This window comes from Geotrypetes seraphini, chromosome 4, assembly GCF_902459505.1.
Source record: "Geotrypetes seraphini chromosome 4, aGeoSer1.1, whole genome shotgun sequence".
Classification (NCBI taxonomy): domain Eukaryota; kingdom Metazoa; phylum Chordata; class Amphibia; order Gymnophiona; family Dermophiidae; genus Geotrypetes; species Geotrypetes seraphini.
The window spans coordinates 104,421,903-104,435,733 of NC_047087.1; the positions used below are offsets into that span (position 1 = coordinate 104,421,903).

The 13,831-nt window shown below is 42.6% G+C and overlaps 1 protein-coding gene across 7 annotated transcripts in view; it reads right to left on the bottom strand.

Annotated features, from left to right (window-relative positions):
* The window catches only part of GPR156 (G protein-coupled receptor 156), a 121,228-nt gene that overhangs the window by 53,809 nt on the left and 53,588 nt on the right, over positions 1 to 13,831 (bottom strand). The window lies entirely within an intron of this gene.

Sequence of the window (13,831 nt, forward strand, 5' to 3'; positions counted from 1 at the left end):
TTATTTTTTCTATACAATATTTAAAAATTTGTCTAGCACTTTAATCCAGAAACAACTTAAGGAATGACAACTGTAGAGTCCAACCAAACCCAGGATCTTCAGTTTCTGCCGAAACTGAATCTGTGACCGAACTTGGCTGCTCAATTATAGCAGAAACTGAAACCATAAACAAAACTCCCCTCCACTCCCTCCCCCATACCCAACCAAAATGTCCCCCCTCCTGTGGTGGTTCCCTTCTCTTTCCACCATCTCCTGTGATCACTTTTCCCCCATCCCACTCTTAGGTCTAGTGGCATCTTCATATTCCTTGTCAATTAAGTGCTATACACTTAGTCCAGTGATTTTTCACTCTTTTTGTTCCATATTTTTCTGATGGAATGAAAAAGTGGAAGTGTATAGCCATTGATGGAGACTGCCCCAACTTTGTTAGATTGGCTGAGAACTTTTCAGCGGCCCCTTGTAGATATCCCGGGTAGCAAGTGCAAATCCTGATGCTAATCTGATTCTCCTTCTGAAATGGAGAATACATTCCCTTGCAAGAAGAATGTTTTTTGAGATTTAGACATAAGAACATAAGAATAGCCTTACTGGGTCAGACCAATGGTCCATCAAACCTAGTAGCCCATTCTCATGGTGGTCAATCCAGGTCCCTCGTACCTGGCCAAAACCTAAGGAGTAGCAACATTCCATGCTACCGATCCGGGACAAGCAGTGGCCTCCCCCATGTCTTTTAAAACAGGGATTTAGACATGTATGCAATATTCATGTCTAAATGTCAGAATATGCCCATCTAAAATACAAATAGTGCTTCTAACATAAGCAGAAGAGTCCAAGAAGTAAAAGTTAATACGCTTATTAATAAACTGATGTATCATAACCCAGGACTCAACATGGCATAAAGGCATGAATCACTTCAGGAGCCCATCACAACTACTATTGTTATCAGTCCAATAGATTACATATATAAAATAATTGAGAATAAAGATAAAACATTTCTTTTTTTTTTTTTTTTAATAAATCTTTATTGATTTTTAAACTTTGACAATGCAATACAATTATCTGAACATAAATATTTCATAAAACACATTATTAAACATACAATTTATACTTAAAACAATTATTTCCCCCCCCTTACCAAATTACTACAATAAGACAAAATATCTTTCCCTCCCCCTCCCTAATAAGGAGTGTCTCTGTGCTCATGTAAAGTTGATAGTGTTTCTCTTGCAGCATGAATCATACTGTTGCAGACCCTTGTGCCCTGTCAAGACTAGTGTTATGATGGTATGATTATTAATAAATTGATGTACAGTTTACTTCTTGGACTGCGAGGGGATCTGATCGAGACTTTCAAAATACTGAAAGGATTCGACAAAATGGAGCAGGGAAAGCAGTTATTTACAATGTCTAATGTGACACGGACAAGAGGACATAGACTGAAGCTGAGGGGGGACAGGTCCAGGACGAATATCAGGAAGTTCTGTTTCACACAGCGAGTGGTGGACACCTGGAATGCTCTCCCAGAGGAAGTAATTGCAGAATCTGCCGTTCTAGGATTTAAGGGTAAACTAGATGCACATCTCCTTAAGAGTGGCATAGAGTGATACGGGTAAGGGTAAATTAGATGCACATCTCCCTTGAGAAGCATACAGTCATATGGGGACTAAAACTATGCCAGGGTAGACCTGGTGGGGCCTCCGTGTGTGCGGATCACCGGACTTGATGGACCCAGGATCTGATCCGGAGATAGCAATTCTTATGTTCTTAGATACCAGGGGAGTGTGTGGCGCAGTGGTTAAAGCTACAGCCTCAGCACCCTGGGTTGTGGATTCAAACCCACGCTGCTCCTTGTGACCCTGGGCAAGTCACTTAATTCCCCCATTGCCCCAGGTACATTAGGTAGATTGTGAGCCCACCGGGACAGGGAAAAATGCTTGAGTACCTGAATAAATTCATGTAAACCGTTCTGAACTCCCCTGGGAGAATGGTATAGAAAAATTTAATAAATAAGTAAATACCTCCAAGACATATTAAATTTGTTAGAATATGAACGTGTTGATCTGTAGCTCAGTCTTAACAGCTGAAAAAATGATGAAGTTTATATATAAAAAGAGTAAGGCACTAATACTGTCTTTCTGATTCAGTGGCTTAGTGAGGGTGAGAGGCACCTGCGGCAGAGTTCTCCACCTTCATCTCTGTTCCCCCTGGTCCCTCCCCGATCCCCCCGTGGTCCCCTTCCCTCCCCCGTACCTCTAGCTGTTCACCACCACGATCAACAATAACTTCAATGTGCTCTTTGCGACCCCGTTGACTTTCCCTCTGATATCAATTCCTATGCATGGCACCCGGAAGTGATGTCAGCGGGAGAGACGCTGGGATCACAAGGACCACACTGAAGATGTTGCTTGCGGCAGTGTACAACTAGAAGTATGGGGGAAGGGAAGGCATGTGTGGCAAGGGGAGGAGTGGAAAGAGGCAGGGGGGGCCGAGAGGAGGAGGGACATCGGCGACCTCACCAACATGGCGCCCAAGACGGACTGCCCCCGTCCCCCCCTTACAATGCCACTGGCTTTGTTTCCTGGAATTTTGATCTATTGTCGTCACTCATTTTGCTGCTTATTTTAGAAGTGCTTAGGTGTTCAGAAACAGGCAGAGATTTATATTGCAGAAATGATACTGTAAGTCCCTATTTGACAAAGCCAGAATATACACATTTAAAACTCTTAGGGGTCCTTTTACTAATGTGCACTAGCTATTTTAGCGAGCGCTAAATATTAGCGCATGCTAAACGCTAATGTGTCCATTATATTCTATGGATGCATTAGCATGCGCTAAAACGGCTAGCGGGCCTTAGTAAAAGGACCCCTTAATGTGCAAGAGCGCATGTTTTGGGTGAGGTTCTGGTAGGCCTATAAAAATAAACGTGTATTTCAGAAGAGGAATGTCCAAAAAGATCAACATCGGTAATTAAAGAATGACACAGGGACAAATTTTTCCCTGTCCCCATGGGAACTCATTTTCCCCTCCCATCCTGGCAAGTTCTTTTCCTGTCCCAGCCCCATTCCTGTAAGCTTTGCCCTCATCTGCACAAACCTCAAACACTTTAAAATCATAAGTGTTCAAGGCTTGTGCAGTTAAGGCAGAGCTTACAGGAAGAAAAATCTGCCCCCCTGTCATTCTCTAATCAGTATTTAACTTGCTACTTAGAATGTTTAGGTTTCAGAAATGGAGGGAGTAGAGGAGGTCACCCAATAACTTGTCTCCCTCTCCCAGAAAGTGAAACTGGCTCTGCAACCGCTTCAGGAAAAGTAAATGGTTATTTTTCTAAAATAGCCATCATAAACATTTGTTTCAGCACACAAATGTATGCATGTTGCTATTTCATAACAATCATTTGGGTGTCCAAGTTGGCCTGCTGATTTTATAGATATGTTTTCTAAGGAATTATCAGGACATGTTGTCAGGATTAGGATTATAGACGTGGAGGGGCATAATTGAAAGGAACGTCTAAATCCGTTTTCGTCCAAGTCATCCAAAGTGAAAAACAGCATAGGACACATTTTCGAAAAATACGTCCCAAAAACTATTTGCTTTTGAAAATCGTCTATCTATACATCCAGCCGCCTGATCATCCAGATCGCTAAATTGTCCATCTTTATACCACATTTAAGTCAAACTTTTTATCCAAGTCCAAAATGCTTAGAAACAGACCTTTTGGACGTGGGAGGGGTCTGCAAAGTGATGGACAGGACACCTACACAGGGCACCTAAACAGTGGATTACCTTACAAGGCACTGCTGTGAACTTCACAAAAAGGGTGCCACGTAATCATCTAACTACAGCTCCCTTATAGGTAATGGTGAGCCCCCCAAACTACCTCCAGAATCTCCTAGACTCACCTATCACCCCAATAGCCCTTATGGCTGCAGGAGCCACTTATAGGGCAATATAAAATGGTTTTGGGTTTTTTTAGGGGAGTGCACATGTTTCATCATCAATACAGTCATTACAGTGGCTTATGGGCATGGGTCCTCCTCTCCATGGGTCCCTAACCCAGCCCCAAGACCACTTAAGGAGCCTCTGGGCAGCTCGACTATGCTTTCCTATGCCAGGCTGCCAGGTGCTGATGCTCTGGAGACAGAATTTAAAAGTTATGATTATGATTTATATGGGGTGGAGGGGTCGGTGATCACTGGGGTAGTGTGTGGGGGTCTGTACTATGTGTTAGCAGTGCTTATCTGGTCACTTTAGGTTGGTTTCTGTGACTTAGACCATGTTTTAAATGGTCTAAGTTACAACGTCCAAGTTTTGTCTATGCTGTATTGTAAAACGTTCGGTTATACATTCAGTACGACCAGTGGCGTACCAAGGGGGGGTGGGGGGGGCGATCTGCCCTGGGTGCAAGCCATGAGAAGGGTTGCTCCCGGCCTTGGAGTCATGGCCCGGGAACTTCCCTTCTCATAGCCCGACCCCAAGGCTTTCGCCTCCCTTTACCTGATTCCTGCTGAAAGCAACCTGCAGAAAGGATCGCAGGTACTTCAGCGATCCTTGCAGGTTGCCATAAGGCCTCCTGAGTTGTCCTTCTGCCGCGGTCCCGTCTCTCCTCTGATGCCCATTTTACAAAGCTGCAGTAGTGATGCTGCTGCAGTAAAAGCCCATTCAAACTCCTATGAGCTTTGGTGAATTTACCGCAGTAGCACTTTACTGCCACTTTGTAAAAAGGGGCCCTAAATCTGCTCCTTTCCTCGGATTCTCTATCTTTGCAGAGACTTTCTTACTCGGAACATTTATTGATTTGGTTTTCCCAGTCATGTATCAAATTAAAAGAAAAACGAAAAACATACTACACAAAGCAAATAGGAGAAGAATCTCAAGACACAAAAAAACTATTCTAACTACTAAAAGAACTCACAGACACCAAACCCTACCTGACAAGCAACAACACCCCCATACCCACAGCCACCCACTTAGCAACATTCTTCAAAGACAAAATCGCAACCATAAGATCCACCTTCAATGGAACACCTATGCACCTAGAAGAGATCACAACACCCTCCACAGAAGAGGCAGCAGTTGTGGCAGATAGAACATGGTCCCACTTCTCACCAATACCATGGTCAGACTTCAACAAACTCTACAACAAATGCAGCAACTTGCGACTTCAACCACTGCCCCCATACCTATTGAAAGCCTCCAGTACACTATTTCGCACCCTACTCTTGCAATGGATACAAACCCTACTAACTGGCGGCCTTTTCCCACAAGATCTCAGTGAAATCATCATCACTCCAATCCTGAAAGACCCCCAAAGGAGAAAGAGACCAACCATCCAACTACAGACCCAAGTCAAGCTAATGGAAGGCCTGGTAGTCAAAGTCCTAAACTTATACCTAGAAAACCACAACCTACTTCACCCAACACAATCTGGCTTCAGAACCAACCACAGCACTGAGACCCTACTAGGCTCACTCATGGACACTGCCAGACAACACCTCAGCACAGGCAAAAAATGCTAATTATACAATTAGATTTCTCCGCAGCCTTTGACCATAACTTCCTTCTACAAATACTGGACTCAATAGGAATCAGTGGAAAGGTACTATCATGGTTTAAAAGATTCCTACAATCCAGAACATAGAGAGTTAAAACAAACAAAGAAAAATCCAAGCCATGGTCTAACCCCTGCGGAGTGCCCCAAGGATCACCTCTGTTTCCCACACTCTTCAACCTATGCATTGCCTCCCTCGGCTCCTACCTAGATAAACAAGGTCTAACCTCCCACAGTTATGCAGATGACATCACCATTCTCCTTCCGTTCGATCAACCAGCACCATCCATGGTAGACACGATACACAGAACACTTGAAACAATAGCAACATGGATGAAAGACCACAAACTAAAACTAAATCCGGACAAAACAAACTTTATCCTGCTTGAAAATAACGAAACCCTAACCATAACAAACCTTGTCATAAACTCTACAATATACCACTTCCAACCCACTTTAAAACTCCTGGAGGTGCTAATAGAAAGAGGCTATACAATGCAGCCACAAATCAACAAAACAAAACAAAAAAATCATTCGCAGTCATGAGAAACCTGAAGCAAGTCAGAAAATTCTTTGACAGAAAACAATTCCAATTCTTGGTACAATCCCTAATCCTAGGTCTAATAGACTACTGCAACATACCATATCTCCCATGCACAGCAACCATGATAAAACAACTACAAACAATACAAAACACAGCCCTAAGACTGATCTACTCATTGAAGAAATTTGACTACATCACAGAGGCATACCACGATTCACATTGGCTCCCAATACAAGTGAGAATACACTTCAAATTTTACTGCCTACTATTTAAAGCAATAAACGGAGACAGCCCAGCCTATTGGAACAATCGACTAGTTCAATCCACCTCAACCAGACATAGGAGAACCCACATACCATTCACACACCCTCCAACCAAAACGTCAAAAGAAAAAACTATACGACAACCTCCTAGCCACTCGAGCTGCAACACTTACATAGAAACATAGAAACATAGAAATAGACGGCAGATAAGGGCCCACGGCCCATCTAGTCTGCCCACCTTAATGTCCCTCCCCTACCTTTGCCCTGTGAAGAGATCCCATGTGCCGATCCCATTTGGCCTTAAAATCAGGCACGCTGCTGGCCTCAATCACCTGTAGTGGAAGACTATTCCAGCGATCAACCACTCTTTCAGTGAAAAAGAATTTCCTGGTGTCACCTCGTAGTTTCCCGCCCCTGATTTTCAACGGATGCCCTCTTGTTGTCGTGGGACCCTTGAAAAAGAAGATATCTTCCTCCGCCTCGATGCGGCCCGTAAGATACTTGAACGTCTCGATCATGTCCCCCCTCTCTCTGCGCTCCTCGAGCGAGTATAGCTGTAATTTGTCAAGCCGTTTTTCGTATGGTAGACCAACAACTCTACAACCTATTGACCACGACCACAGACTACAAAACCTTCAAGAAAGAAATAAAAACCCTTCTATTCAAAAAACACATAAAACCGAACTTACACAATCAGGAATGTCCCAAGCATCACCTGCAACTACTATATATGTACCTCCAATATCATGACAACTCAGATGTAATCCATGCAACTCAAATAAATGTACAAACTACTACCTAAATATTTCTAATCTCTGGACAATCCATTTATAATCTGCCTTGAACCACAAGGTAATGGCAGAATAGAAATCCCTAATGTAATGTAATGTAATGTAAACTATTTGAGAACAGCTTTCCCAGCTTCCCAGAACAAAGAGAATACTAAAACGAGAGTTAATTATTTGAATCATCATTTCCCCAAGCTGCACACAAGAGATCTTTGAAGTGGAAATCATCAGGGATCATTCTTCATATAATACTTGCTATTTGCTCACCAATGGTGATCAGAAAGGGCATTTGCCTCAATAAATGATGCCAACAATGATTAAAAAGAGAAAAAGAAATGTGAATGCCATCCAATCTAGAGTAAACACCTTGAGGTACAGAAAAAAAATCATTTTGACAGTAAGAAAGATATGCCCATATGCAGACAAACCTCTTTTTCCCCCTAACTCTGTGGGATTTACAATCAAGCGCCGTAGTGAAATCACCAACCAATGCAACATGATGATTGAATATAACAGCAGTTTTCTCACTAATTCTGAGAATGATTTATGGGCATAAACACTGTTTATATAAATGGTGTATAGTACACATTTTAAAAATTTACCAGAGAACGTATAACAGTAATAAAACAACCATTGGAATCCACTATTGCTGTTCTACAACTAGGGGTACAGTTTTAGTTTTAAATTTGTTATCTTTCTCTGACATCAGGTATAAGAAGTAGCAAAAGGCACAGTGATCCATCTGTTCTCTTTCAAACTCTGAATATGGTCTTTTTCCAAATGTGTTTCCATTAGGAGTACAATATTAACATTTAAGTTCACTTTTACTAAGCTGCGGTAGAGGTTTCTACCACGGTTTGGGGCGCTAAATGCTCCATTGCTGGTCAGATGCTCATAAGTATTCTATGAGTGTCAGATCAGCATCAGAATATTTAGGCCCGGATTCTCTACAGCAGTGTTCTTCAACCGCTGGTCCACGGACCAGTGCCGGTCTGCAGAATTTTCCTACCGGTCCACAGGGCCGGAACATGCATTGGGCCGAGACAGTGTTCTTCAGCCGCCGGTCTGCGGTGCGATCGATGTGGTGTTATCTTCGGCCCGGCTCTCTCTTCCTCAGTGCTGCAGCGCACAAAGCCGCAGGCAGCGGCCCCTATGCGTATCCTGCGCCTGAACCGTCGCAACGTCAGAGGGAAGGCTTCCACATTAGGCGTGGGACGCTTGAGGAGCCGCTGCCCGCAGCTTTGTACACTGCGTTTGTGAGGAAGAGGTCCATTAAACTATGGACCAAAGATAACACTGGGGGTGGCATAAAAAGGCCAGGCGGGAGCAGGCCAGAAGGTAAGGCACATCATGGAGGAAGGGAGACAACAAAGGTAGGGGGAATGATTTTATTTTTGAATTTAGTGATAGAATTGTGTCAATTTTGAGAATTTACACCTGCTGTCTATATTTTGCACTGTTCAGGAAGAAATGCATTTGCTTCTTTTTCTCTGGGGTTGTACTGCATGCAGAGTCTTGAATTTTAGGGTTTCGTTTGTATATATTAGTACTTTTAGTTTTTGGTCCTGTATTTGCATGGGGATATCTTTTTTATGGTAGGAATGAATGTTGAGAAGCATACAGTGTGCTTTGTGTAGTTTAATTTTATGGTTAACCATTATGTATTGTTAATAAGATTGTGTGCGTATATATGAAAAATGAATGGAAAAATGGTGTTACAATTAGTACTATTATAGGGCGAGGTCTGGGGCGGAGCTTGGGCGGAGACTGGGTGGGGTCTGGCCCACCACTTAGCCCAGTGTTCAACTGCCAGTCTGCAAAATAATGATTTTATTTCCGCCGGTCCATAGGTGTCAAAAGGTTGAAGAACACTGCTCTATAGGGTGTCAATATCGGCAATATCCAGTAGTTTCTAGTGCTGGATGGTCCGTGTTGCTCCCGACGCTCAGAGTTCCTATGAGCGTCGGGAGCAGCACGGTTCTCTGCGCTAGAAACTGCTAGCGCAGTTTCATAGAAGAAGGGGTTAATTTAGGTGCCAGTAGAGCACCTACTGGCACTTAAATTTAGGCACCGTTTCTACAATTTCCCCTTAGTATTCTGGGCCACAGTAGAAACCTCTACCGTGACTTAGTAAAAAGGGGGGAGGGGTGCTTTTGGAATAATTTTAATATTTATCCTCTTAACTGAGTGAGCAGTTTTCAGAAACATTGAAGTTAAAAGATTTGAGTCAAAGATGGGTCTCATTTTCAAAAAAGAAATGCCAAAAAATGGCATTTGACCGTTTTTCTTACTAAACATCCAAATCACTATTTTTGAAACCCATATTTTAGATGTTTTTCTACGTACCGTCTGTTCTCATTTGTGTGTTCACAATGCACAATTTTGCCTAGCTGCGGTTGCATCAATTGCAAACAATATTCCCCAGTCACGCTATTGTGTTTGTGTATTTTCGGACTGGAGCTTAAAAAAAAAAAAGAAGCTTTTTTGCTTTCACTTTCTCCTCGCATTCAGGCTTTGCTTCCAGATATAGCCCCCAAGCGTCCAGAGAGGGATTTACAGGTACTTCAAGTGCTGTCCCATGCAGGATCTTAACCTTATTTTCCCAATAGGATCCACTGATCACTTTCCGTGGTTTTGAGGCAGAACGTATACTGATGGAACCTAACCTCTGTTTTCCCATAGACTCAACGTTTCGTTATTTGCAATTTGTGAATATTTTTGGGAAATGCACTACTGTGAATAATGAGAATGGACTGTAGTTCATCTGCAGTGCATCTAAATCTCAAGGGGGTGTGGTATGGGTAGGCCTAGGGCAGGCTTATGATCTGAACAATTTTCTGCAAATAATGGAACATTGTAGAAAATATCCAGGGCAAAAATAGGATGTTTTAGGATACATCCAGACATGGGCCACTCCGGTCCTCAAGGGCCGTAATCCAATCAGGTTTTCAAGATTTCCCCAATGAATATGCATTGAAAGCAGTGCATGCAAACAGATCTCATGCATATTCATTGGGGAAATCCTGAAACCCGATTGGATTCCGGCCCTTGAGGACTGGAGTTGCCCTATCTGGCACCAGTTTCAATAATGAATAAGTGCCCAAAGGGTGCCCAAACTGAGCATATGACCATTGGAGCATATGACCTTACTCCCCCAGTAGTCACTGACCCCCTCCCACCACCCAAAGATGTGAAAGACATACCAACTTGATAGTTTCAGATGTTATGGCCAATCCTATTAAGCAGCAAGCAGGTTACTGGAGTAGCCTAGTGGTCGTTGCAGTGGCTAAAGAGATGGAGATCCAGAGCCATATCCCAGCCCACCTAGTACACTTGTGAAATGTGCGAGCCCTCCAAATCCACCCAAAACCTACTGTACCTGCAGTCATAAGGGCTATTGTGCTGTACAGGTGGGTACAGTAAATTTTGGATGGGTTTTGGAGGACTCACTAAACATCATACGGGGGTTATGATGAGATGTGTACCTGGGACCTTTTATGTGAACTTCACTGTAGTGCCCCCAAGGTGTCCTACTGCTCTGCTGGGATGTCGGTGTGGCCAGTTTACTAGGAATGCCAGCCCTCCTACATCCCAATGACTTGTTTATGTGCGTTTTTCTTTTGGATTTTTTTTTTTTTTCCCAACAATGATCCTAAAAGAGAGATACTCTAAGCTCAAACCATCTAGCAAATGGTCATTTTCAAAACCAAGTTTGATGCTCTTCTGGTTTCCATATTGGATTTTTTTTTTTTTTTTTTGTTAAATCATGTTTATTAAGACAGTAGGCAAACTGATCAAGGAGTACATCAGCAAATACATTACGCTCCCAATGCAACAAAACAAGCATGAAAACATACATGAGCAAAATATGACATCCAGCAGATAATACAAGGAAACCAAAAAATAGAGGCCAAAGAAGACCCCTCGTCCAGCAGCCTCTGTCCAGTTTTGGTAAAAGACCTAACAGAATCCCCAAACGATTCCACACTCACAGCCATCCCTCATGCCCTGAGGCACAAGGCAGCCAGCTCTACAGGCATACACACAGAAACCCACTCTCTCTCTCTGCCGAGGGGCCTTGCTTACTCCAAATGGATCGGTACAAACCTATAAGACCGATCTGGTATAGGCAGTGCAGCAGGAGATATAGCAGAGTACAAGCATAGACATTCAAGCATTAGTGTCCAAAAACTGCTGCCATAAGGCACAGTAAAGTTTCCAGGTCTCCTGTGGGTGGTTCGAGTTAAGTGTCCAACTCATATCGGGCTTGCCGTGTCATCATGGTACTCCACAGAGCATAAGGGGAGGCCTCCTCAGAGGTCCAGTATTTCAAGTTAAGCTTTTTCCCTAAAAGAACAGCATGCAGGATGAATTTTTGGGAAGACGTAGTCAAGCCCTGTTGTTGCATCTCCTGGACGTCCCCCAGCAGTAAAGTGGCGTGCCCATCTGCAGCAAGCCGTCTAAGCATCGTTGCACAGAGACCCAGAAAGTCAATTGCGGGCACTCAAAAAAGGAATGCAGAAAGGTACCCCTCTGGGTTTTACATTCGATACATTTGTCGTTGGACCACAATCCCATGACTTTCCCCCGAGTGCGGGTAAGGTAGAACCTATGCAATAATTTAAACTGAGTCTCTTGCAGAGTAACCGCCTTCACATGAAGAAAGAGTGTCTGAAAGAGAAGATGAATATCAGAAATGGAAACTTCGAGCCCCAGCTCAGTGGACCAGTCCCTCACCAGGAATGCTAAACACCCCTCCCCGGCACAGGTTCTACCTTCCCCATACCAAGTGGAAATTTTGTTAGCCTGAGTGGGGGTGGAAAGGAAAATCAGATCCAATTTACCATACTCCCATCATTCCCCATGTGTGCGTGCCAAGGTGTGATAGTAGTGGTGTATTTGGAGGTAGGTAAAAGTATGAGCAGGTGAGAGTCCCTCTATATTGGATTTTTAGACATTTTTCCATCTTGTTAATTTAGAAGAATTTCTATTTGATGAGACTTTGCAACCTTCCATTAGCCAGAAGTAAGAGAGAGACTGACAGACATTGAGGTAAATCAATTTTATGTCTTTTGTTGCATATGATGTACGTATTTGAAGAATAAATATTTGGTTATGCTTTTTTAAAGAATTGTCTGGTTATATTTATATGAGACTAGAAGATCATAGCTTTTCAATTATGTACACCAGTAGTTCCCAACCCTATCCTGGAGGACCATCAGCCAATCAGGTTTTCAGGATAGCACTAATGAATATGCATGAAAGAGATTTGCTTGTAATGAAGATGATAGGAATGCAGATCTGCCCCATGCATATTCATTAGAGCTATCCCGAAAACAAGACTGGCTAGTGGTTCTCCAGTTAAGGGTTGGGGACCACTGATGTACACAATATATTTATTTATATGTGTTGTAGTATTCTTTTAATTTATATATTATGTATATTATTTACTCTTAAAATCATGAGGAGTGTTTATGCACGTTTATTTATTTTATACATATTGTTTTAATATTTTGTTATTTTTCTAGACCCCGGATGCAGGCTATAAGCCGAAACATGGGCCATCAGTTTGACATCATATTGAAAATGCTTCTCTATACAAAATAGATACACATCAAAGATATCAGAAAAGTAATAACATTCGGGAGACCTCCTAGGTGCTCCCATAAATTATCTAGTGAAAGATCCAACAGAAAATAAAATAGAAAAATTGGACATTTTATTTTTAAGCAATTTCAAGTTACAAATACCTAAGCATAACACTTGATAGGTAATATTAGTGCAATACTTAGGGAAATATTACCAAGGAAACACAAGCATGAAACAAACAACATCGGTACTGAATTTAAGGTCCACAGAGGGGGGTATGAAGTACCTTGGTGGAGATTAACTTAAAGAGGGAAAAAAACCATCTGGAAATTAACACAGACCTATAAGAAATGTGAATCAGCTACGGTGACCATTTAGCAGGATGTAGGAGTCTCCGGGGAAATATCTTCAGAAAAGCAATCAATTGAGAAGTGTTTAAATATATTTAACGTTATTATACCAGATGCTGCATTTACAGGGAAATTTTTAAAAAGGGCCTTATTTGTTGGGCTTTAGATCTAAGAACATAAGAATTGCCACTGCTGGGTCAGACCAGTGGGGGGGCCTCTGGTCACAAAGACCAGCACCCTAACCGAGACTAGCCCTACCAGCGCACGTTCTTGTTCAGCAGGAACTTGTCTAATTTTGTCTTGAATCCCTGGAGGGTGTTTTCCCCTATAACAGCCTCCGGAAGAGCATTCCAGCTTTCTACCACTCTCTGGGTGAAGAAGAACTTCCTTACGTTTGTACGGAATCTATCTTTTACTAAGGTGCGCTAGCGTTTTTAGCGCACGCAGGAAATTACCACACGCTACGCTTCCAGAACTAATGCCAGCTCAATGCTGGCGTTAAGGTCTAGCGCACGGGGCAATGTAGCACGCACTATTCCGCGCATTAAAGCCCTAACGCACCTTTGTAAAAGGAGCCCTAAATTTTGGAAGAAGTTTAAGGCAGGTATTGTGCAACAGCCCCAACCACTAGTCTCTACAGGTTACAGCTGATTACAACATGGTAAGTGCTGAAAAAAATTGACTTATAAAAAACATTTGATATGATGGTGTGTAGGAGCAAGAATATTGAGTATACACTGAAGAATGAC